General features: G+C 50.2%; 1 long non-coding RNA gene across 2 annotated transcripts in view; it reads left to right on the forward strand.

Moving 5' to 3' along the window:
- Nucleotides 1–3541: 3541 nt before the first annotated feature.
- The window catches only part of LOC135183626 (uncharacterized), a 39928-nt gene continuing 18158 nt past the window's right edge, over nucleotides 3542–25311 (forward strand). For both annotated transcript variants that reach the window (XR_010305618.1, XR_010305619.1), the window contains exon 1: nucleotides 3542–3697. This is a non-coding gene — a long non-coding RNA (uncharacterized LOC135183626). The remainder of the gene's footprint in view (nucleotides 3698–25311) is intronic.

A 25311-nucleotide genomic window follows, 5' to 3' on the forward strand; every position in this document is an offset into this window, starting at 1 on the left:
CCAAGGCTGTGCAGGGAGTGCTGGCATGCAGTGAGCCTGTTGCCTCTGTATACCAGTGCATGCATGAGATAAACACAAGGGTTTAAAGAGGGCTTTACAAGTCTTAAATCCATCAGAAATGACCCATCAGTGTTAGGGGGAAAAAAAGAGAAAAAGAAGACAATAAGCAGATGGTGTCTTGTGAAAGCCTTTCTCCTCTAATTGACAGAGCAGAAAGCAAGCTGCCTTCCCGAGCCCTGCACAGCCTCTCGCTGAGCCTGGGCAGGAGGGCTGCTGACTGCTTGGAAGCTGAGATTCAGGGACACGGGGGATTAATTTTCTCCTCCTGGCATTTTGGACTGTTATCCTATAATCCCTGCTACTTGTGACCATGTGCAGCCCTCTCTCACCCTGGTCCTAGCAGATCCCTTTCCCCAAGTGGACCACACAGGCTGGCAAGGGCAGGAAAGGTGGAGAACAATCACTGGGGAGGTGCTCAGATCTTGCAGGGTCTCGCCAGCTGCCTCAGCTATCTCCAGCCTGCGTGTTTCTGCCTGAATGAGCTCCTTGCTCCCTAGGGGAGTTTCCCTAAGTTCTTCTCCCTAGGGAAGAGGACAAGGTGTGCTGTTAGGATCTGATTCATCTGACTTATTTTAGAGATTGACTTTAGTATGAGACAAATTATGTCATGAAAGAGTCTGCTTTCTTCGCTAAGTATGCAGAGACCTCACAGTGACTCGCTCAGATAAAAACCAAACAAGACAGTGAAATGAATTCCACTCTGAGATCTTGTTTTCCTGCAAATAGAGTCTAACCAAGACAAAGCAGAGAAGAGGGGCAGCTGGTATTAAAGTCCAACAGAATTAACTGTAATGGGAAGCATTTCCCAAGAGGCTTTTCAATAGAAGCTTTTCAACAGCACACAAGGGAGACGCTGGCTTTGTCTGGCTTTGTCTGGGATGCTCTAGCAAGAAGAATGAGAGCATGAAGAGACAAGATTCTGCAGAGAGCAGCAGCCAAAAGTGTCACAGAATTACAGAATGATAGGGATTGGAAGGGACCTCTGGAGATAATCCAGTCTGCCCCCTTGCTATAGCAGGGTCACCCAAAGCAGGCTGCACAGGATGGCATCTGCGTGGGCTTTGAATGACTCCAGAGACAGACTCCATCAGCCCTATAGGCAGCCTGTTCCAGTGCTCCACCACCCTAAGTAAAGAAGTTCCTCCTCGTGTTTAGATGGAACTTCCTATGTTCAAGTTTGTGCCTATTGCCTCTTGTTCTGCTGCTGGGCACCACTGAAACAAGGCTGGGCTCATTCTCTTGACACTCACCCATTATGTATTTATAAGCATTGATAAGGTCCTCCCTCAGCCTTCTTTCCTCTAGGCTAAGCATCCCCAAATCTCTTTGTAAAACAGAGCTTAGACTCATAGAATGGTCTGGGTTGGGTTAGGGTTAAGGTTTGATCACCCTCTCATGCTGGGGGCACCAGAACTGGACACAGCACTGCAGGTGGAATCTCATGAAAGCAGAGCAGAGGGAGAATCACCTCCCTTGTCCTGCTGCTCACACTCCTTTTGGTGCAGCCTCCCGGGCTGCAAGCACACATTGCCAGCTCATGTTGAGTTTTTCATCAACTAACACCCCCAAGTCTTTCTCCTTGACACTGCTCTTGAGCCACTCCTCACCCAGCCTATATTTGTGCTTGGGATTGTCCCAACCCAGGTGTAGGACCTTACACTTAGCCTTGTTGAACTTCATGAGGTTGGCTTGGATCTAAGTCTGTCCAAGTCCTTCTGGATGGCATTCCTTCTCTCCAGTGTGTCAAGCAGACCACACAGCCTGGTGTCATCCACAGACTTGCTGAGAGTGCACTCAGTTCCACTGCCCATATTGCTGACAAAGACACTGGTTCCAGTAGCAGCCCCTAAGGGGCACCACTTGTCACTAGTCTCCATGTGGACATTAAGCCATTGACCTCAAATCTCTGAGCTTAGCCACCCAGCCAATTCCTTACCCAGTGAGTGGTCTCCCCAGTAATTCTCCCTCTACTTCTCCTCTCTGTAGCCATCTACCTCGTCTTCTTGGGCAGCACCAAGCAGATATTGGAGCTGGGAGGTTTTTACTTGGATTTCTGACACAAGTGAAAGCAGCACTTAGTCTCCTTCACCCACTCTTACTTTTCCTTTTGTTTTTTTTTCCTGTTTCCTTTTTTGTCCTTTTACTTCCTTAGATTTTACTTACTTTTTTCCTTCATTTTTTTTTCTTTCTCTTCTTCCTTTTCTTCCTTCCTGCCTTCTATCCCTCTCTCTCTCCTTCCTTGCTCTTTGACTCCTAAGCCCTTCATCTCCTGCTTCCCCCCTCCTTGTGGAGGAAAATGGGCAGCCACTTGCAGAGCAGGGGAAAGAGCAGACCAGCAGTTGGGTGAGCTCAGCATTGCAGGCTCTACTCTCAGGAACCTATAATTGGAAATGGTTGGCTTGTTTTGTTTGGAAGTATTTTCTGGTTTAAAAATCAACCCTTTTTATACACTTTTTTTTTTTTTTGGGTAGCAGACTGTTTCTTCAGGCAAGCATTATGTTTTGTAGGTGGAAGGAAAAACAAGTATAACAAATGGGTAGTCTCTTCCCTCTTTTCCATGTGGAGAGCTCCACAAAAATGGCACATCTGAAAATGGGAAAGATTCTCATGGCTTGTTTTGAAGAAAGGAATTTTTTGTTGTTGTGGTTGCAGAGCAAAAGAAACTTTGAAAAGGAGACAGCTTTGGTGAATTCTGCTGGCATTCTGCATAGACAAAGGGAAATATCCTGTTATGCTGCTACAGGGGAAACTGAGGCACAGACAGCCCCCTGTGGAGATGCTGTCCCTGGAGGTGTTCAAGAAAAGCCTGGATGAGGCACTTGGTCTGGTTGATTGGATAGGGCTGGGTGCTAGGTTGGATTGGGTGATCTTGGAGGTCTCTTCCAACCTAGCTGAACCTATGGTTCTATGTGTTGGCTCAGAGGCAAGCTGTGGGTCTGTAGGAAAGCAAGTCATAAATCCTGGCTTGCAGGCAATGCCACACCTGAATGTCATCTCTGCTGGCCATGAATCTCGCTCACCTGAGCAGCTCACCAGCTCTGCAAAAGCCCCAGGCAGGAAAAGGGAAAACAACTTTGCCTCCTCTGGGCATGACAGAATGGAAGAGGGGCTGGATTGACCTTGGCAGCTGTGGCTAATAGCCTTAATTACACCTGCCTCCTTCGGTGTTAATTTGCACCACACTTTTCCCCTGCCACGCAGAGCATGTTTGCACCTGGCCCACTTTGGTTGCTTTCCACCTCAGTGCTGGCTGCACCTTGCACTCGTGGCATTGGGCACACCAGGCAAGGGCTGTGCACCAAAGACATTTCTGCAAACGAGGAGGCCAGCAAGGAATGGGAAGGAGATTTAATTGCTGGAGCCCAGGGTGTTGTTCAGAGCTTGCAACACAGACTTTCTCAAAGCTGGGACCCATCAAACCTAATTGCTCTCCAGGCTGGCCTGCTTCTTAATTAGAAAGTGTTTTAAAGCCCCATGTCAGTTCCCTGCTGATAGTGTTGCCTGTCAATGTGAAATGAGAGCCAGCTGCCCCAGCACCTTGCAGCACTGCTCCGACCGAGGCAGGAGCACAGGACCTTTGGAATGGACCCCTGAAGATACAAAATCCAACTGCCCTTGCCAAAGCAGGATCACTCAGGTGAGTCACACAGGAATGAATCCAGATGAGCCTTGAAAATCTCCAGAGAAGGAGGCTCCACAGCCTCTCTGGTTGCCTGTTCTGCCTCTTACAATTAAGGACTTTTTCCTTATGTTGAGGTGAAACTTCCTCTGTTCTAGTTTGTGTCTGCTACCCCTTGTCCTGTCGCAGGACCCCACTGAAATGAGACTAGTACCACCCTCTTGACACCCACCCTGTAGATATTTACAAACATTAGTAAGATCCCCTCTCAGTCTTCTCTTTTGGAGACTAAGCAGCCCCAGGTCTCTCAGCCTTTCCTCATAAGACAGATGTTCCAGTTCCTTCCCCTTTCTTGTAGCCCTCTGTTGGACACACTCTAGTATATTCCTGCCCCTCTTGAACTGGGCAGCCCAGAACTGGACACAGTAGAGGATGCCCAGTCTTCTGCCTGTGGAGCTACCCCACCAAGCTATGGCACTGTGGGGTTCAGGGGTGCCCCACACCTCAGGCTGTGCCATTGCCCTTCAGGCTGTTTTCAAACAGGGCTGTCCAACAGAGTGTGTGTGCTCCCTTGGGAATGAAATCCAGCGGATAGAAATCCCAGCTCAGTGAGGACATGAGTGGTGGTTATGGGCTCAGTCGTGAGGCTGCACATGCTGACAGCAGCAAGGGGCAAGCAGGGGAGATGCTCCCTGACAGGAAGATATCACTACATCAGTCCTCCTGTCTGAGCTGGCCCAAGCTGTGGCACATCCATCGAAGTAAGAGGAAGCAGTCTCCAGCAGAGCCTTCTGCCTCTGAATGTGTCTCCCTCCTCTGCTTTTCTCTGGTCCCCTGTTGTCATTTCCCGCTTGTGCAGTTCCACAAACATCTTAATTTCATGCCTGCTTGTCAGGGCTGCTTTGTGAAACATCTGAATGACATTAGCAGAGTTTACAAGTGTGACAGACTGAGGAGCAGCAGCCTCCTGTGATTGCCTATTCCAGATGGTTAAGTGACAAATCTCACTCCTGAAAACTTAACTAGAGAGGTGCAGGAGCAAAAAGTCCCTGGGGAACACCAAACCCCCTTTGCCCCACCCACCTCTGAGCCTTTCCTGGGAACAGGCAGCGGCTGATCCAGAGGGAAGGAGACATGCAGCAGATGCTGTATCCTTCAGGGACCCTGGAAAGCTCTTCCTGTCCCCCTGACTTGCTGTCTCATCTCAATTACGTGCACAGCTGTAAACAGCTCGGGCAGAGCCAGTGCTTCTCTCCGGCAGAGCCAGTGCTTCTCTCCGCCAGAGCCTTTCGCGCGGTGCCTCCTCTCGCTGGGGTGATACCTTCAGTTGGTATTTGCAGCCCCAAAGCACCACAGGGCATTCTGAGGAAGAAGCTCACATTCACGCCGGTAGCGACAGACGAGCACAGGCAGGAGAGATTTCAAAGTCAAAACGGGATGTGTGCATCTGGGAGGCAAATGCAGCCCAGCTCTTGAAGCCTCTTTCTCAGGGTGACAGTGCAAGTTGCTTGCATCCTCACGGCCTTGTGAGTGCAGCTCTGCCTTTCACTGAAAATGCTCCTGGGTTTTATTAAGTTCCTGGACTACTCCTTAGAGTAGTGTAAGAGCCTTCTGCTGCTGTTGTCTCTGGTAACGACAGAAATGCATTGCGGGACTGGCGCTGACAGGTTGGAGCTCCGCTGGCGAGCAAACCCAGGCGCTTTTGGGTCAGTACGAGCGATTGTGTGTGCATGTGTGTGGCTTTATGGATTGCCATTCTGCCTGCAGAAGTGCAGCTGACTCCAGCTTGGAGTACAGCAGCTGGTTGGAAAGGCAGGACAGGAGGTGACAGGGCAGGAAGTGAAGAAAAATAGTGTAGAACTGGGGAGGGCTACTTCAGCGTAACTCACAGCTGGAGTTGTGTGCCTCTTCACCAGGACAGCAGTGTTAGCAGCACGTTTGCTGAACAGCCTCTAAAATGCTTCCTTCTGACCATGCAGTTTAAGGTGAGCTTCCTACACTGGCTTGGGTCTGAATCCTGGGACAGTTGTGTCGTTTCTCGTGCTGCAGGGGCAACTGTGTGGTGGTTCTGCAGGCCACAGACAATGCGACACGCAAGGTGAATACCGAGAGGCTATATCCTTCTGGTGCTGTTCCCACTGCTATAGTTACAGCCATGTGGGTGCTGGCTTGGTAAATGCCCTTGGCTCCCCCTAAACCTTTCCTATCCCAGCATCTATTTCCAAGCTCAGACACCCCAGGGGCATAGACTCACAGAGCCTTTGCTGCCAGCTTCCTGGCTTGCGTGTATCAATGACATGGGCAGGGAGCTGAGTAGCTTCCCTAGAGCTAATGCAGAAAAATAGCCCATCCTTCCCACCCTGACCACAGCCTTCCAGCCCTCAAGCAAAGGCTGCCTGCCTCCTGGCAAAAGGTCTGAGAGGTGGGAATGAAAGGCAACAGCTGATCAGAAAACAAAACCAAAGAGTCTGGGGAGAGGAATTAAATCCCTCTTTTACTGATCTTACATAAAGTAACAGCAACCTGGTAGTTAGGTAATTGCTTTTGTAAACCTCTTGGATTTCAATGTAGTGGTTGAAGTTTTCCTGGAGATGCCACATGAATGAATTTGGAGTCTGTGCATGTACTGCTTTCCTCTCAGCAAGACATTTGCTTTTGGTGGCAGGTGACTCTCAATTGCAACCAATTCTCTGGTCTGTGCTTGCACTCAGCTGCTGCAGTCCAGAGGCAGTCTGACTTGCAGACTCCAGAGAAATGCTTGCAGGATGTATCCATCAGCATCCTGGTCCCTGCTTATCTTCCCTGTGTTGTGTGGAGCACATCTGTTACTTCAGATGTATCCCTGGAGCTTCTTTGGAATAGAAATAGGTGGTATTCATTGTGTACTGTCGAAACCTTATCTTCTGCTTTCTGCAGATGGGAGGCAGAAATGGGCTTGGGTCTGGATGGTTGCAATGACTCCCAGGCTGTTCCTGGAAGAATGGCAGGCAGAAGAATGAGTGCAGGTGGAATAGACCACTAAAACTAACCTTGCCATTGGAGAAATGTTTCAATATACACCCTCAAAGAAAAAAGGACACCTTTGAGGGCCCAAGGAAGGTTACCTGGTCTCATTTAGTTTCTCTGAGGGATGCTGGGTGCGAGGAATTACCTGCCCCAGTCTCTGCTAGTGTGTGATGTTGCCCATGACATCCACCAACTGCTGCCCTCCCCGTGGATCCTGGGGGAAATTGACAGGCAGAGCAAAGTGGAACCATGGGACGCAGGAAGACAGCAGCGAAGTCCCCAGCCAGGAGTAAAGTGTGCATTTCTCAGCGCTTTTAATCTCCTTGTTATGGTAATGGACTGATAACTCATTGTGTAGTTAAAATGGAATTTGACACCAGGGCTGCAGCTTCTCTGACTTCAGAGAGATGCTGCAGTAAACAACTTGGTAAAGAGCTGTAAGAGCTGATGTTCTGCTTCAAACCTGTGCTGATGGGAAGCTGAATTTATGTGGCTAGATGCACCAAATAGCTCTGGATAAGTGAAGCATGTTTTAGCCCAGAAAGGGGATGGTAAGAGAGGTCAGCCTGTGGGCAGAGACCAAAAAGCACGGCTGTGGGGACTAAAGACTCTGGGGCCACTGGCTGCAGTCTGCAGCGTCTGCACAGAGCTGTCGCAGGGGCTGTGTGTGTGGCCTCAACAGACAGCTGGACTGACTGACACTGGGGATCTGATCATCTATGTACCTCTGCAGTGACACAGCTCCTCCTCCTGTCGTGGCTCCTCTCTGCCTGGCCCAGCTGCTCAGCCTGTGTTTTAACTGCACTTCAGCCTTTTCTTTCTGCTGCTTTATGAGTTCCTGGCTGCTGGATTTGTACTCTGCTGCATTGCCTTCTGTGGTGTCTGGAGTTGTCCTGCTTGTTGGATAAGCATTTGCCCAGAATGGATTTCCTATGAATTTTCCAAATGTTTGAGAGCTTAGGTCTATTTCTTCACCTGGTCTGACAGATTTATCCTATCCCAGACCCCCTGCAGCTCCCCTCCCTGCTCAGTATCAGACCTTTCCAGCAAAGCACAGTACAATGACCACAGTCCATGGCCCATGGTTTGGTTTTGTGTCTTCTCTCTTGCCAGTGGTTTGGCACAAAGCTGTGTCTCTGCAAAGGAGGAAAGGAGCTTCTGTTGTGGTTCTAGCAATGAAGTTGCAGAGGATAAGAAACCTGAAGGCAACAGGGCTAATAACCTATCTTCTCCGTTGTCTCTATGAGAAGGTTTCTCCAACACCATAGAAAAAGAAGGGGAAGAGCCTTTCTGCACCAACCCTTCAGAGATACGAGACAACAGCTGAGGCGAACGGCAAACCTCTCTGATGGTCTCCCCGTACTTTTCAGGGATCCTGAAACCTAAGGAAATGCAGGTTGATCACTTGATGGATTCAGGGAAAATCCTCCCGGGGTCCTGATTGCTTTACCCCAATGAAGATCCCTATTCATGTTCTGTCAGCCATTTAGGCCACTCTGTTCTCCCTCTGAAGAACAAAAGGCAAAAGATAATCGTTGTGAGGCTCTGCTTTCTCTTCTTGACATGGTCAAGTGCATGGAGGAAAAGCTTCACTGGCTTTCGAGGCCTTGGGCAGTAGCTGTTTCCTCCACTGAGCAGATGGACATGGGGAAATGAGGAAAAACATATTGAGTGATTTTTACCACGGTCCATTATAGGTCAAGTGAATACTGAAATATGAATCTGCCCTTGTCATTAGGCTGTGAGGAAGCTGACTCAGAAAAGGATGCTGTGATGGGAAGGCACAGGCTCGGTTTGCTGGTGAGCTTGACAGCAAGGAAGGCAAGCACTGTCCCCGAGCGCTGCCCCTGAGCGGTGCCACATTTGAAGCTGTGTTCAGACAATGTAGATAGGCCTTGAGTGTTCATAACCAGCTTCCCATCCTCCTCTTCCTAAGGACTAGGTGTGGCCAGCAGGAGTAGGGAGGTGATCATGCCCCTGTACTCAGCACTCGTGAGCCCACACCTTGAGTACTGTGTCCAGTTTGGGTCACCACAGCATAGGAGGGACATTGAGGTGCTGGAGTGGGTGCAGGGAAGGGCAATGAGGCTGGGGAGAGGTCTGGCAAACATGGCCTGTGAGGAGCAGCTGAGGGAGCTGGGGGTGTTTAGTCTGGAGAAGAGGAGGCTGAGAGGGGACCTTATTGCCCTCTACAGCTACCTAAAAGGAGGTTGTAGTGAGGCTGGAGCTGGTCTCTTCTCCCAAATTACTAATGATAGGACAAGATTAAATGTCCTCAAGTTGCATCAGGGGAGGTTTAGGTTGGCTGTTGGGAGGAAGTTCTTTACTGAGCGGGTGGTCAGGCACTGGCACAGGCTGCCCAGGGAGGTGGTGGAGTCACCATCCCTGGAGGTGTTTAAGAGGAGAGTGGACGTGGTGCTTGAGGCCATGGTCTAGTGATGAAGGATGCTGGAATGAAGATTGGACGGCTGATCCTGGTGGTCCTTTCCAGCCGTAGTGATTCAGAGTGATGAGATGTTGTGCTCAGGGCTTTGGTTTGGCCAAGGACTTGTCAGTGTGAAACTAATGACTGGACTCAAGGAGCTTGAAGGGCTTCTCCAATCTAAGGGATTCTGTGCCTATAGGTGGTGTAGGTGTCTGTGAAGTCTCAGATCTCAATTTGAGCTGTAGGGATGGCACCTTCCACTTGTCTAGTGGTGGGGATAATGCTAATATGGCTCCTTCAAAGGGGAAGCTCAGGGACTGCACTCAGCCTGTCCCTGAATGCTGGATAATTTCAGTGCTTGATGCAAAAGCAGTTTTGTAGAGGAGTCCACTGGAACCTAAAGCTTGACGGGATCTGTGGGTGCAGGCTCTGCAGATCCCCCCTGCTAAGGAATCTGCCCCTGGAAACAGTGAGGGATGGGTGCAGATCCCTGTCAGGGGAAGTAAGGGAAATCATCCCCGGCCCTCTCCTTCTCCTCCTCTGCCCTTGCGCAACAAGTATGAGGCGCTGCATGCAGAGGGTACAGAGGGTGAGAGCAATGAGGATCACCCCACTGAGACATTGCCTAGGGTAGAGCAGTCACCACCAACTGTGGTAACTAGCTCCACAAAAAACAAGAAAAAGAGAAGAGTTGTAGTTGTCGGGGACTCCATCTTGAGGGGGACAGAGGGACCCATTTGTCGTCCCGACCCGTCTCACAGGGAGGTCTGCTCCCTTCCTGGTGCCCGGGTTAGGGACATCACCAGGAGACTCCCAAACCTAATCCAGCCCTCTGATTATTACCCCTTGTTGGTAATACAGGCTGGCAGCGACGAAATTGAAAAGAAGGGGACCAGGGCAATTAAAAAGGAATTTAAAGCCCTGGGGAAATTGATAGATGGGGCGGGAGTGCAGATGGTGTTCTGCTCAGTTCCCTCTGTGGCAAGGGAGTTCACAGAGAGGAATAGCAGAACCTACGATATCAACAAATGGCTGAAGGGATGGTGCCAGCGGCGGCGTTTTGGGTTCTTTGACCATGGGGGAACTTTTACTGCGCCGGACCTGCTGGCTTGTGATGGGGTGCAGTTATCTAGGAAGGGCAGGAGAGTCCTGGCACTGGAGTTGGCAGGGCTCATTAGGCGGGCTTTAAACTAGGTCTGAAGGGGGTGGGTGAGGAAATTACTCTCTCTGAGAAGGAGAGAGATGGAAGGAAACTAAGGACAATTGAATCGAGAGCCCAGCTGAAGTGCATCTACACCAATGCACGCAGCTTGGGTAACAAGCAGGAGGAACTGGAAGTCCTGGTCCACCAGGGGGACTACGATGTAGTTGCCATTTCAGAAACTTGGTGGGACGACAGACATGACTGGGCTGTTATACTGGAGGGATATAACCTTTTCAGGAGAGATAGGCAAGGGAGAAGAGGAGGAGGGGTGGCCCTGTATATTAGAGAGTCACTCCATGCCATTGAGCTAGAAGTGAGGGATGAAGGGGTAGAGACCCTGTGGATTAAAATCAGAGGTAGGACTAATAAATCTGACATCCTGGTTGGAGTCTGTTACAGACCACCCAACCAGGATGAGGGAACAGATGAGATATTTTACAAACAGTTGGAGGCTGTCTCAAGATCTTCAGATCTTGTCCTTGTGGGTGACTTTAACCTGCCAGATATCTGCTGGGAACTTAATTCGGCAGAGAGGAGGCAGTCCAGGAGATTTCTGGAGTGCATGGAGGACAGCTTCATGACCCAACTGTTAAACGAGCCTACCAGGGGTCAAGCTCAGCTTGACCTGCTGCTCTCCAACAGAGAAGGGCTGGTAGGAGATGTGATAGTGGGAGGCTGCCTGGGGTGTAGCGACCACGAGTTAGTGGAGTTTTCAATATACAGGGAGGTAGGGAGGCACTTCAACAAAACCTACACCTTGGACTTTAGGAGGGCAAACTTCAGTTTGCTCAAGGAACTTATTTCCAATGTCCCCTGGGCAGCAGTTCTTGAGAACAAAGGGGTCCAGGATGGTTGGACTTACTTTAAACAGGAGCTCTTGAAGGCACAGGAACTGGCAGTTCCCATGTGCCGAAAGATGAGCCGCAGGGGGAGGCGACCAGCCTGGATGAGCAAAGAGCTCCTGAAGGAAGTGGGGGAGAAAAAGAGGGTGTATCGCCTCTGGAAGGAGGGGAAGGCTTCTCCTGATGTGTTTAAGGAGATAGCCAGACTATGTAGGAGAAAAATTAGAGAGGCTAAGGCTCAGCTAGAACTTAGGCTGCCACTTCCGTGAAAGTTAACAAAAAACACTTTTATAAATTTATCAATGCTAAAAGGAAGGGCAAGAAGAGCCTCCACTCCTTACTGGACCGGGAGGGGAACACTATAACTGATGATGAAGCAAAGGCAGAGGTCCTGAATGCCTTCTTCGCCTCAGTTTTCAACAGTAAGGAGAGAGGAGGAGGAGGCAAATGGCCTCTTAAACTGGGGGATGGGGTCGGGGAGCAGTGTGTTCCCCTGGAAATTCATGAGGAATTAGTTCAGGACCTGCTGAGCCACCTGGACACCCACAAGTCCATGGGACCAGATGGGATCCATCCCAGGGTGCTGAGAGAGCTGGCAGCTGAGCTGGCCAAGCCACTCTCCATCATTTTCCAGCAGTCCTGGCTCACCAGAGAGGTCCCAGGAGACTGGAAAATGGCCAACGTGGTCCCCATCCACAAAAAGGGTTGGATGGAGGAACCTGGGAACTACAGACCTGTCAGCCTGACCTCAGTGCCAGGGAAACTGATGGAGCAGGTTCTCTTGGGGCCAATAACTGCGCACCTGAGGGATGGCAAAGATCTCAGGTCCAGCCAGCATGGGTTTAGGAAGGGCAGATCCTGCCTTTCTAACCTGATCTCCTTCTATGATCAGGTGACTGCTTGGTGGATGTGGGGAGGCCTGTGGATGTGGTCTGTCTGGACTTCAGCAAGGCCTTTGACACTGTCCCCCACAGCAAACTGCTGGCTAAGCTGTCAGCCCATGGCTTGGATGGTAACACTCTGTGCTGGGTTAGGAACTGGCTGGAGGGCCGAGCCCAGAGAGTGGTGGTGAATGGTGCCACATCCAGCTGGCGGCCAGTCACTAGTGGTGTCCCTCAGGGATCAGTGCTGGGCCCCATCCTCTTTAACATCTTCATAGATGATCTGGATGAGGGCATCGAGTCAGTCATCAGCAAGTTTGCAGATGACACTAAGCTGGGGGCAGAAGTGACTGAGCTGGAGGGCAGAAGGGCTCTGCAGCGGGACCTTGACCGCCTGGACAGATGGGCAGAGTCCAAGGGGATGGCTTCAATAGCTCAAAGTGCAGGGTGCTGCACTTTGGCCACAACAACCCCATGCAGAGATACAGGCTGGGGTCGGAGTGGCTGAGAGCAGCCAGACAGAGAGGGATCTGGGGGTGCTGATTGATACCCGCCTGAACATGAGCCAGCAGTGTGCCCAGGTGGCCAAGAGAGCCAGTGGCATCCTGGCCTGCATCAGGAGTGGTGTGGTCAGCAGGAGCAGGGAGGTCATTCTGCCCCTGTACTCTGCACTGGTCAGACCACACCTCGAGTACTGTGTTCAGTTCTGGGCCCCCCAGTTTAGGAGGGACATTGAGATGCTTGAGCGTGTCCAGAGAAGGGCGACGAGGCTGGGGAGAGGCCTCGAGCACAAGCCCTACGAGGAGAGGCTTAGGGAGCTGGGGTTGTTTAGCCTGGAGAAGAGGAGGCTCAGGGGTGACCTTATTGCTGTCTACAACTACCTGAAGGGTGGTTGTGGCCAGGAGGAGGTTGCTCTCTTCTCTCAGGTGGCCAGCTCCAGAACAAGAGGACACAGCCTCAGGCTGCGCCAGGGGAAATTTCGGCTCGAGGTGAGGAGAAAGTTCTTCACTGAGAGAGTCATTGGGCACTGCAATGGGCTGCCTGGGGAGGTGGTGGAGTCGTCGTCCCTGGGGCAGTTCAAGGCAAGGTTGGATGTGGCACTTGGTGCCATGGTCTAGCCTTGGGCACTGTGGTAAAGGGTTGGACTTGATGATCTGTGAGGTCTCTTCCAACCTTGGTGATACTGTGATACTGTGATACTGTGATACTGTGACTTTACAGGGGAAATAGTGACTGGTATGTTCAGCTGGGAATGCCATATTTAGCATGGAGTCTTTTGTCTATCTGGCACCCTCAGGTGAGGTGAGGCAGATCAGCAAGCCTGCAGAAACCTTTTGCTGGCTTTTCTCTGCAAGTGCTGGGAAACAAGCAGGCTGAAGGGATTAAATTGCAGTGTCCAACAAGGCTTGCAGGCTACTCTCAGCATGTTGAGAGCAAGGAGAAGTCACCATGTAAATAAGAGCAAGTTGAGCTCCTTTAGGCAAAGCAATACTGCAAGCCAGGCAGTGCTAACCTGTGGAACTCCTTGCCATAAGAAATTGTGCTGCCAGTGTTGGGAACAGTTTAACAAAGCTCCATGACTCATTTAGATAAGCAAATCAGCATGTGTAGAAATACAGTCTTGAGATCCATGATGGAAGAAAGAGTTTCTTTTTTGTTGGTTCTAGAGGCCTCTCCCAGCTTTTTTCCCGCCTGATGAACAAATTCTTCTTTAGGCATATTTCTGTTTGCACCTGGTTTATTTTAGCAGGGCATTAGAGAGAGGTGACAATCATTTTCCATCTGTGGGATGCTGGCTCAGTGAGGTACCCTGAATCAGAGATGTGGCATAAATGTAGCTAAGAGGAGTCCACACACTTCTTTTTCCTCTCATGAGCTGTCAGGAAATCCAACAACATTTTACAGTTAAAGCCCCTTAACTAGCCTGGTTGTTGGTTGGGAGAATTTGCAACTTTCTTTAGTCCTGACAGTCAAGACAGTCTCCCTGCTCTTCTGCTGGGAGCCATTCAGTGTCCTTTCATGTCTGCATTCCAGCTGCCTCATCCCAAACGTTGTGCTGCCCATCCTCTTGGAGCAAACAGACACTACTTGCTGCCCTCTCAGCTGCCTCCTTCACATCCCTGTCACTGCGTTGCACACCAGATTCAAGACAGTGTTCCCCGGTGTGAGCTGGGCTCTTGTCTTTTCCTCCTTTTCCACTGCACATCATTTGTCACCTCTCTGGTGTGCCCCTGCCTTCTCCTGCTTTCGCCCTGGCCTCTCGTTCTGGGACGCCACTTGCAGAGGTTGCATCAGTCTCCCTCACTTTACACAGCCCTGGGAGTGCCCAGGAGCTTCCTTTCCTTGCAAGCCACAGGCAGCCCCACTTGTTTTGGACTTAGCCTTTAATTTTAGTATTGCTTTTTCCTACAGCTACTCTTCCCACAAGGTCAAAAGGGTCCCTGCTCTGTCAGAGACATTTTCTCTTGACATCAAGCCTACGTGTCACAGTCATAGAAGCCAGCCTCCCCAGAGCAAAGTGAGCCTCAGCAGGCAACAGGGATGCAGTGATTCAGGGTCACCAGGCCAGACCTGCGTGGAAGAGCTCACACGCGTGCATGTGTCGTGAGCACGTACCTGGAGCTCTGCCCAGCAACGCTGGAGGTCCAGCTCCAGCCCTGCAGTGGGCAGCAAAGAGCTCTCCCTTTGCTGGCTGACACTGCTCCCTGACCGTGCTCAGAGAGCAATTGCCTACATGCCCAGACTTGAATCGTGCCATCTGAGGCAGCCTCCTTTTATCTCTTCCCAGTTCCAAGGCGCAGCAATTCCTGTGGCAGGAGCTCCCTGGGTCGCTCCACATCTCCTTCAGGATGCCTTTGCCTCTGTCATTTCCGAGCTGCCTGGCACCCTCTGTGAAGTAAGCTGCCTTCTGGCAGCACAGCAGTGGTGGTGTAACAGGGCTGTGCACCCAGGTTCCTGGGGAAGAAAGGCAGCCTCTGAATTATTTAAGCACCTCTGTTTCCGATTGGCTTTTAACTAATGCTCATTGCACTAACCCCTGAGACGCTGCACATTAACACTGCCCGAGAAAATATAATGGGTTGAATTGCTTTCTAGGTAGCAAGGTACACACAGAGCTTTTGTGGACTTTTGTGTGTTTGTTTTCTTTTTAGTTTTAAATAGGCATGCTGAAAGAGAGCTCTGAAAGTCTGCTCAGGGATTGGGAGTCCACAATGGACCTGAATAATTTTTCAAGGGCAACAGGGAACAATGAGGAGTGAATAACACAGCAGACAAGGGAATTAGAAAGAAATCTTCTATCTGGTGTTACATTCAGGTTTTAAAAGCCTTAAGAGCAGGAGAGGAAGCAGGGAGTAGAGACTGCCTTGAGACAGCTTGTGGATGCATGAGCCACGCCAGCAAATTTCACATCGTATTGGGAAAGCATTGGTGGAGCTCAGAAGGCAGAACCCAGTGTTAGAGCAAGTTAATAGATGCCTCCTGTGCACTGACCTCTTTGTGGTCTATGGCTGTTGTTGGAAGCCCTTTCCTGCTGGAGTGGGTATAAGACAGACCCAACTTCCTCTCACCAGAGAGTGTCTTATGTATGAGCTCAGTTGCAAGCACCCTTCCCTTAGTGATTTTGTGTAGGATTTGGATAGCAAACATTACAGCTTCCCAAGTGATTCTTGTGCCTATTACATCCCCTCTTGCCAGATGACAGGGTGGCCTTTTGGCAGCTGGGCACCACAGATACCTTTTTGCTTTGTGGGTCAAATAAGTTGAAACTCTCAGCTTTATGATTGTTCATCCACATGCACTGACTGGTAGCTGCATGTCCCTCTGGATATCTCTGTGATAGATTCATCATCAGCTGAGCTAGATTTGCTAAGCAGGCTCTGGATCACAAAACCCAAGCAGTGACAAAAGAAAAAGAAGAAGAAAAACAAACCCCCAAACTTCATTATTTGTTGTGTTGTTCCACCATGTCAGAGCCAGCTGCAGCGTGCTCCCAGCAGTGTGAATTTCCTGCAGACGTTTTAATCAGCTGAGCTCCCTCCAGGTGAGACAACTAGAATAAAAGCCACTTAGGAAAAGTGGCTGGGCTCCAGAAGGAACACCAGGATAATCCCTGCCAGGGACCCCAGACCAGCTCCTGCAGCCTCCTTCTAAACTTGCACCTGGTTCCCAGGCTTCTTTTTTTCTGCACATCGCTCTTTGTTCATGTTCCTTGCTGCAGAAGGGCCTGTCAGGGCCTGTCAGGATTGTCTGAGACTCCATTTAGGGTCAGGGAAAAAAATAAGGGAAAATATATAATAAAGGCAAAGATTAATATCTTGGTAATAAATTGTGCAATTTATTGCATTGATAAGCATTTTCAGGGGGTACTTCATCTGCTCTCTTCATCTGGAATAGATGAGATTTCTCTTGTCCTTGAAATGATTTTTCTACTGTAAGAGGAGCCTGGGGTGATTATTTCACATGGAGGCATTTGCACAGCAGATATCTAATGGGTGAGCAGGAGGGGGCAGATTTTGCCCCTGGTTACAGAAGCAAATCACAAAGATGAGATCTGTCACCCAGCTTTTCCTGTTCCTCTCTCATAAAGTTTTATAGAGGAATATCTTAGCTGCAGGAACCAAATAATTATTCTCCACAACAGACCCAGCCACTGAGTTTCTGATCCCCATTCAGAGCTGGGAGTTTCCAGCTTCCACTGAAGGCAAAGGCAGCTTCAAAGCATCTCCCAGGAGCTCCTCAAGGGCTCTATTTGTTTGAGGCATCCTACCGTGCAGTAGCTGTGCCTGTCTGCTTGATGCAGGTGAGAAAGCCAAAGGAACATCCAGTTTTCCTGCCCTTGGCTCAGCGGGTGCTGGAGCACAGGCTCTCCCTTCACTCTTCCCAAAGCTCTGAGGAAGCCAGCTGGATCACAGCTCTGGATTTCTGTGGGTGTCTGTTGCTAGTCCTACCTCATTAAGGGGTCTGCTTGCTGTGAGGAGAGCTCTGGGCTTCCTGTCAGTTTACAGCTACTACCTATCTTAGACTAACAAAATAGATGTGGGACCTACTTCTGCTTACTCTATTAGCACTAAGGGGGCTAACTGGGTCTTTCAAACCACTTGGAGATGGATTCCTCATAATCAAGACTCTCCAGAAGTCCAAAAATAAGCAGGCCTTTGCTGATCAATGTCCCCATGGGAAGCCTGGCGTGTGTAAAGCACTAAAGGAAGCAGCACTGGCGTTCTGCATCGCTGGTGTGGTCTTGCAGGAAAGGAATCTTTGCTGCAGGATGAGCAATCTGTTAGCTAAATCCTGACATTATGCCTTCAGTGATGCCCTGGCAGTTTTTAGCTCTGCTTTTGTCACTGTACCACAAGGTTTGTGACACTGCTTCGTACACCAAACTTCCTCTTGGGGCTGATCTTTCTTATTCCTTGCCTGATTTCTGCTAGTGATGCCTCACAATCTATCCCAGGGGCTGCTGCACCCTGTTACATGAGGAGTCTCTTGAGATGGAAGGTGCCACTGCAGTGCTCTGGTGGTGGTGCAAGAGAGGCCATTGATGGAGACCAGCTGCTCTCCCTGCCTGCAGTACATCCATTTCTGTATGCAACCTGGGTGCAAATGCATTTTATTAAATGAGAACATTTTTAATTGAATGACAATCCCAGAGCTGGTTGGTCTCCAAAAGCAGAGTCAGCTCCAGGTACTGCTTTCCTGTGTGCAAGAGAACATCCTTTCCCACTGTAGCTACAGGAGCCATTTTCTGCTCTGTTTCGTTGTGGCAAGGTCGTGAGTCACCTTCGTGCACCTCTGGTGGTGCTGCGAGGTTCTTTTCAGTGGTGAATCGGCTCTAAAACATCCTGCTGAACCCCTCCGCTTCTTGACACTACCAATGTCACTTGCTAAGAGATGGGACCTGTCCTTGTTGTCACTTACAGCCTACTAAGAAATCCTTCTTCCCAGAGGTTTTCATCCCCACGCTGCCCACACTGTGCTGAATTAGCTGAGGTGTCTGCAGCTGCCTACCGTTCAGCACCTGCCAGGCACACACGTGTCCTGGAGACAGAGTGCTGTGCTCATATGGACCTGGGTCATGCACAGGGTACAGACCAGCCTCTTTGGGATCTCTGAGGGTTAACCATGTGTAGTGTTCTGGGGTTTACCTGCCCCCCATATAATGAATTCACCCAGCTGGAAGTTAAAGAATGAAGCTTTAGTATTTCCATCCCAGCACGATTCACAAGCAGGTATTTACAACACGCTGCAAACACCTACAGCTATATGCAGTAGTATACAAGTTAAAAGTAAAGCAGAAACACAGTGCTCCTCCCAGCTGCCAGAGTGCCCTTTCTACAGACAGGCTGTTGCCATGTGAGCCTTTATTTGCCTGGGAGGGAGCTGGCAGGCAGGGTGTTACAAATTATGCAACATCAATAATCAATGTTAATTTTGATATCTCTCATAACTGTGAGAACTGGGCTCGGGGATCTGCCATCAGAGATGATTGCTGGTATCACCTGATGCTTGCAGCACCGCTTGGACACAGGCCCCAGCCGCGGCTACAAAAGCTAACAGGATTTTCGTAGCAGCCTCTGTTCCTGCAGTGACAGCACTTTGCTTCTGACAGCTCTCCACATTATGCTTTTTGCAAGACTCTGGGTCTTGCTCTGGATGCATTGTGCAGATTGTGCAATGCTGTCACAAATCTGGCATCTTTAGTACTCGTCTCAGTGATACTCCAATTTCTTGAGCAAGTTTAGGGTCAAATCAGGCTCATTCTGTAATCGCTGCTGAGGTGTTGTTTCGTTGCCCTGGAGACAGGAGTGACCACTTCCTTCATGCGTCGTTTCTGTCCCCTGCGCCCTGGCAGAGCTCTGGCCAGCTCCCTTCAAACCACCTTTTCAGAAATCTTCATCTTCTTCCAGATTCTCTTTATAAAACCAGAAATAGTCTATCTCCTGTGCTTCTGAGGAGAGCTGCTCTTGTAGACTGCCCACACTGCCAGCAAGGCCTCACCTGCAGACTTAATGGGCATCATCAGGCTGTGCAACAGATTAGAAGTCTTAGCCCCCAGGGCTGGTTGCTGTTTTGTCCGAAGATGCTGTCCATTGCTCGCTCCCAGGGTACAGGGCAGTAATTTTCTCCCAGGCCAGTGGAAAAGCCCATTTTGCCCAGAGAGTCAGATGTGTTCAGTCCTTTTCTCTTTCCCCCTGCATGACTGGAGTACTCATGGCCCCATCCTACACTGTACCACTCCTCGTGTCATGCAAACAGGTCTCACAGCTCTCCTTGTTCACCAGGATCTCATGGGCAGGGCAGATCTGAACCACAAAAACTGATGGGGAGGAAATGTCAGTAAGCTGTGAGGGCTGGTGTGTACTGACAGCTTTGCAAGTGCGTGGTTTTGTGCACCTGTACCAGTGGCAGAGCTGTACTGTCGCCACCCCTCACCTACTCTGTCTTTCAAGGCTCTGGTGATTCCTGCTGTGGGTTTGTGTGTCCTGGCCAGCATTCTTGTCTTGGCTGGGCACCCAGTTATTGCCATGACATTGTTAGCTTGTCTGCAGGCTGCTAGCAAACTGCTGCCACTTCCATGATGGAAAACAACATCCTAGTGGGCTCTGTGCAGTTTTTCTCTTTGGCTGGAGTTTTCTGATGGCTGGGTGCTGCCAGGCTCCTGTTCTGTGAGCACAGACATCTCAAGCTAGGAGGAAGCTTCCCACCTCTTCACATTGTGCAGGCTACTTGACGATGACCTGAGACTGCTCAGCTGAATAGGAAAGCTTCTGAGTCCTCTCACCACTTCCCCACTCCCTGCATTCTGATCCCACTGTTTTCACTTTATATTTCCTTTGACAGATGGATTTTACTCTTGGTTAGCTCTCCTCCTGCTTCCACAGCTTGCACTCAGTTCACTGGCTGGAGGGCTTGTGAGATGGGCAGGAATTGGATGGACAAAGTAGTCCAAGTCCCTCTAGAGAGCCTCCCTACCCTCCTGCAGATCAACACTGCCACTCAACCTGGTGTCATCTGCAAACTTGCTGATGACACACTCTATGTCTCCATCAAGGTCACCAATAAAGATGTTAAACAGAAGTGGTCCCAGCACTGAGCCCTGAGGAACACCACTTGTGACCAGCTGCCAGCTGGATTTAGCTCCACTGACCACCACCCTTTGGGCCCTTTTGTCCAGCCAGAGCTTTACCCAGCAGAACTGTGCTCTTCCAGACCATGAGCAGCCAGTTGGCCTTGAGAACTCTGTAGGGAACAGAGTCAAAGGCTTGGAAGTCTAGGTAGATAAAACCCACAGCCTTTCCCTCATCCAGTAGCTGGGTCATCTTGTCATAGAAGGGGATCAGGTTCACCCACACTGAGTGGGCCTTATCCTCTGCTTGCTCCCAATATGGGATGTAGTAGCCCTTGAGAAGACCTTCCCTGATACCAAGGCCAGACTGCCAGGTCTATAACTTTGAACCCCACACTCACCCCAGAAGAGAGAGCTTGCTTATTGCTTTAAAGCTGCAGAGATAAGTAAAGCTGAGTCTGTAGAATGGTTGAGGAAAGCAAGGGGAAACAGAAAGGACTCTGCTGGGTGGAGAAGGCATGGGCATGCAGGAGAAGGCAGCATGGGTGTGAGGAGTGAGCTGTGTTGTCAGGGGACTAACTCTGGGAGGAGGAAGATATTGTGGGTTGGTGGTAGAAAGAAGCTGTGGGTGTTTAAAGCTGGGGGAAATAGGGGAGTGGTGGGGATAGAGGAAGGTCTGCACAGACCTGCAGGCAGCGGTGGGGCTTGTGATCCCTGGGGGAGGGCAGCAGTGGGAGAGGGCAGTGTTTCCTCTGAAGGACAAGCACCTTCCTCTGACAGTGACATGCACAGAGCATGTCACTGGCACTTACATATCAGTAGTGCCCACTGTGTGCCCAGCCTTGCTCAGACATACAGGAAGAGACAATTGCTGCTGGAAGAACACATAAGCTGTGAAGCCAAGCAGTAAACAAAAGACAGGAGCGAAGGCAGGCAGGAAAGGCAGCCATGTGAACACAGGGGATTTTGCCCTGGACAGGCTGAATGTCCCTTCAGGCCCTTATCTCAACCCTGACAGTGGCTGATATCAGATGCTCCAGAGAAAGCTGCAAACCCAGTCTTCACAACAGATCTGGGCAATGGTGTGATCGTATCCCCAGGAGGGCTCTTCTGCCAGAGCCTGTGTGTCGATCAACCTACACATGGCAATCAGGAGACTGAGAACTTGTCAGCTCTGCCCTGGCTGATATTGCAGCCAGAAGAACTTTCAGTCATGCAACCTGCTAGCCCAGCTGGTATGCCTCCTCAGTTGCGCTGTTCTGGGTGTGCTATGGGCTCTTGAACCCTTCTGGCAAGCATGGACCCATGAGCTATGTCACTAACCTTGTGTCCTTGTAGACAAGCACAGCCCAAAGTGGGGCTGAACTGTACCAATTCTAGCTGTGCCTAATAGCCAAGAATGGAAGACTCGTCCATTCTTCATCCCACAGCATGAAGCACTTCCAGTCAGGTGTGGCTAGGCAGCTGAAGCACCATGCCACCACTTTTTGGCTCTGTGCTGGGACTGTTCCTGGGGGATAGGGTAGCAGGAGTGTGAACAAACTAGGTGAGCCAGGTACCGCTCTCAGATAGTCATGGAATGTCCAGCAACGCTACGTGGCCCAACTGGGTGGTCTCTACTAGCATTTGCAGGTGCTTTTACTCTGTGTGCAGTAGAACTGGTGAATAGAGGAAGTAAATTGGGGAAGGATCTCAGGAGCAGGTGATGAGCTTCTGGGTTTGACTGACAGCATCCCATGAAGTTGATGGAGTGCAGTGTTACCCTGAGAAATCTTTGATGGTCCATAAGATATGAGAGTGTAATCTACAGAGCTGTTGTGCAGAGAGCTCTTCGTGGAAGCCCCACTCTACCAGATATAATCAAAGCACAAGGAAGCCAAACCTCCACAAAAGAGCAGTGGAAGGATCAGGAGAACTTCAAAAGCTCTATTTGTCAGTAAATGGTAGGTGCTCTGGGCCCTCCGCGCAGGGGGCTGCTAAGGAAGGCTTCTTAGCAGCTTGGGTGGCCACCTATAGAATAGAAGTGGCAGAACTCTGATCTGAAGGATTTTCTGGACAAAGTTCCCATGGATCTGATAAGATGTGAGCCTGGGACTGCCCCAGGGAAGACAGAAGTCTCCTCAGCACTGTGTGGAAAGTGGTAGCATAAAGCACAAAGGATCTCCTGGCTCACAGCTAGTTCAGTTGCTCTGCCAGAGCCAGCTGAACACACTGAGCAGCGTGGGGCTGTCTTCTGGGGCCTCCACAGGTGTGCATGCCTGTGCACTAGCGGTTTCTAAGTGTAGGGTCTGTGGTTTCCCCCAGCTTCAGGATTACATGCCCAGCCAGAAGAAGTGGTTTTGTGCTGTGCCCTCCCCTCTGAGGGAATGTGCTTTGGCACGCGTACCCCCCCAGTTTATTGCTGTTCCTTTATGTCCCTGCTGAAAACTTGCTGACCACAGGTCACAGCTCCACTGGCCTGTTTAATGAGCTTGGGTTCACAGCACTGCAGTCAGTCCCCAGGCAGTGGGTGCAGCCTGCGTGCCTTGCTCTGCCTGCTGGCTGGAGGTGCCCCGTGGAGGCAAGCACTTGGCTGCTGCCAACCTTCTGGTTGCCTGCTCACATCTTCCCTCTGCTAGCACTTGGCTGCAGCCCATGTGGCACATCATGAGAGGTGGAGGACCATGGGGGCTAGGTTGGGACACATGCAGTAAACACATGGTGTGGTGAGGTCTACCCCAATTCCTCTGTCATCTACGTGGAGGTGTTTTTCACTGCTGACCACCTGCGTCATGGGGCTGGGGCAGTGCTGGCTTGACGTGGTCACCCCCACATCCCATGAGCCCAGTGGAGGAAAGCAGGTCACTCACAGCAGGCTTGGCACATGGCGCTGGGCTGAGCACTCCAGCAGCAGTGAAGTCATGGGAAGGTGAATCACTGGTGCTCCAGGGACAGCCTCCCCATGCTCCAGCCCTTTCCCTCTTCTTTCTCCTGGCCGTTGGTGTGACCCTTCTGGCTCTCAGGGAGGTAAGCTGGGACACTTGAAAGCTGTGATTCACAGTTTTAAGGCTTATGTCAATTGATGTTTTAAGACTCGGAATTATTTGGTGCCAGGACACCACACTCATGCTGCAGCAATTGTCTCAGTGCCATTGTGCTTGGCATGACTCATGCAAGAGAGAGTAGATGAAGCAAAGCTTCGGCAAGACCCGAGCTTTTCGTGGGTTGTCACTGCGTGTCGCCGGGCAGGTGTGGTGGGAGGCAGCTGGCATACTGCTTGTGTGTGTGAAGGTGGAGGCAGGGGATGGTGTCGCTCCTTGGCTGCTACTGCTTCGCTTTATGTGAGCTGTGTGGTTTCTAGCACTTGGTGTGGAGTGACTGATTCAGAATGCTTAATGCAGAGCAGTGAGCAAAGCCTGCTCACAGGCCCCTGGGTGTTTACACTCTATTTCACTTTAACACTTAAAAGCCCACAGACATTTGGGTGGAGGGGGTTTGCCTTTTTCTGTGGTATAATTATTTCTGCTGTAAGTGCTGGTTGATTAGTTTGGGGGGTTGTGTTGGTTGTGTTTGCTTCGTCTGTTCTGTTTTGTGGTTTGGGCTTTTGGTTGGTTTTGATTCTGTGGGGTTTTTCTTAGTGGTAGCAATGGCTATTTCAAAGCTACTTCCAAACAAACAAAAAAACCCACAGAATTATTCAGCTCTCCAAGGCTTGCTGTGGTATAGGATTCACAGAATCAACCGGGTTGGAAGAGACCTCCAAGATCATCCCGTCCAACCTAGCACCCAGCCTTATCCAGTCAACCAGACCATGCCACTAAGTGCCTCATCCAGTCTTTTCTTGAACACCTCCAGGGTCAGTGACTCCATCACCTCCCTGGGCAGCCCATTCCAACGCCAATCACTCTCTGTGGGAAGAACTTCCTCCTAACATCCAGCCTAGATCTCCTCCGGCACAGCTTGAGACTGTGTCCCCTTGTTCTGTTGCTGGTTGCCTGGGAGAAGAGCCCAATCCCACCTGGCTACAATGTCCCTTCAGGTAGTTGTAGACAGCAATGAGGAGTGCCAGAGGTGTGAAGAGTGTTTCTGTGCAAGGGGTTTGAAGCAAAGCTCAAGTGTCATTAAGTTGAGATTAAATAGTCTTCTAGTTTTGTGGAGCCAGTGGAGAATTTTGAGCTGGGGTACTCTGGAAGTCAGAAAAGACATCTGGGAGAGATAGGAGGAGGGCAGGATTGTGCCTCCAGCAGGGCGCAGACAGGTGTATGTCTGGATAAATGAGTAGGATCACCTCAGTGCCACAGCATAAGTGTGCACATCCTAAAAGCTTGCCCTCGCTGCTGGTGACGCACATGCCAAGATGAAGGACTGAGTGATGGATTTGTGGCTCCCCAGCTGCTCCTACCAAACATCCCAGTGCTGATCCATGCAGTGCCAGTTATGCGCTTTGTGTGTAAACAAGGGAATTCATCCTCCAGGGACTCTGAGTCTGCTTTCTCTCATTAAGAATAAATTAAACACTAGGGGGGGGGGAGTGTAGGAGTAAATGGGGGGAAAAAAGTGGTTTTTTGATTGGAACACATTTCTGTAGAGCTCTGACTGGAATGAGCAACATGGAGTGCAGTGTATTTCAAATGGATAGAAATAATGCCCCAAACATAGCCGCTAATTAGATGTACTTTCTCCACCAACCCACAACTCTAATTCTAATGTTCCTGTCTCACTGTAATTAAAGAAGCATTTACTATGCATTGGAACTCTTAATTACATCTAACATCTAATAAACTTGAAGTAAACTAACAAATATATTTGCTGGCAGTGGGTAGTTTGTAATCAGTGTTTAGAGGTTTAAAAATTCAGGCTTAGCCACTGTCTGAAGAGGTTAAGGAGACATTTGAGCATCACCTGGTTACCACTGTGCTCACCATCATAAGGACGTGCTGAAGGAACCACTTCCCAGCCCTTTCCCTCTGGTAGTTTAATTTTCTGGAGGGGAAATTACTCTGCAGGCTGTGTTTGTACAGGGCTTGCCGATCCGTGGAGCAGACTTCAGACCGGCCTGGGTGCTGAGTGCAGCAGCCATCCAGAAGCTAAACCAGCTCCTTGCACTCCTGCTGTAGTCAGTGGAGGAAAAAGGGGTTCATTTCCTCCCCAGTAGGTGCTTAAAAGAGGTGAGCCCAGCTCCCTTCCCGAGATTCCTCTTTCTCCGTCTCTTAAAAGAGAACATCTT

Source organism: Pogoniulus pusillus, chromosome 18, assembly GCF_015220805.1.
Source record: "Pogoniulus pusillus isolate bPogPus1 chromosome 18, bPogPus1.pri, whole genome shotgun sequence".
Taxonomy (NCBI): Eukaryota; Metazoa; Chordata; class Aves; order Piciformes; family Lybiidae; genus Pogoniulus; species Pogoniulus pusillus.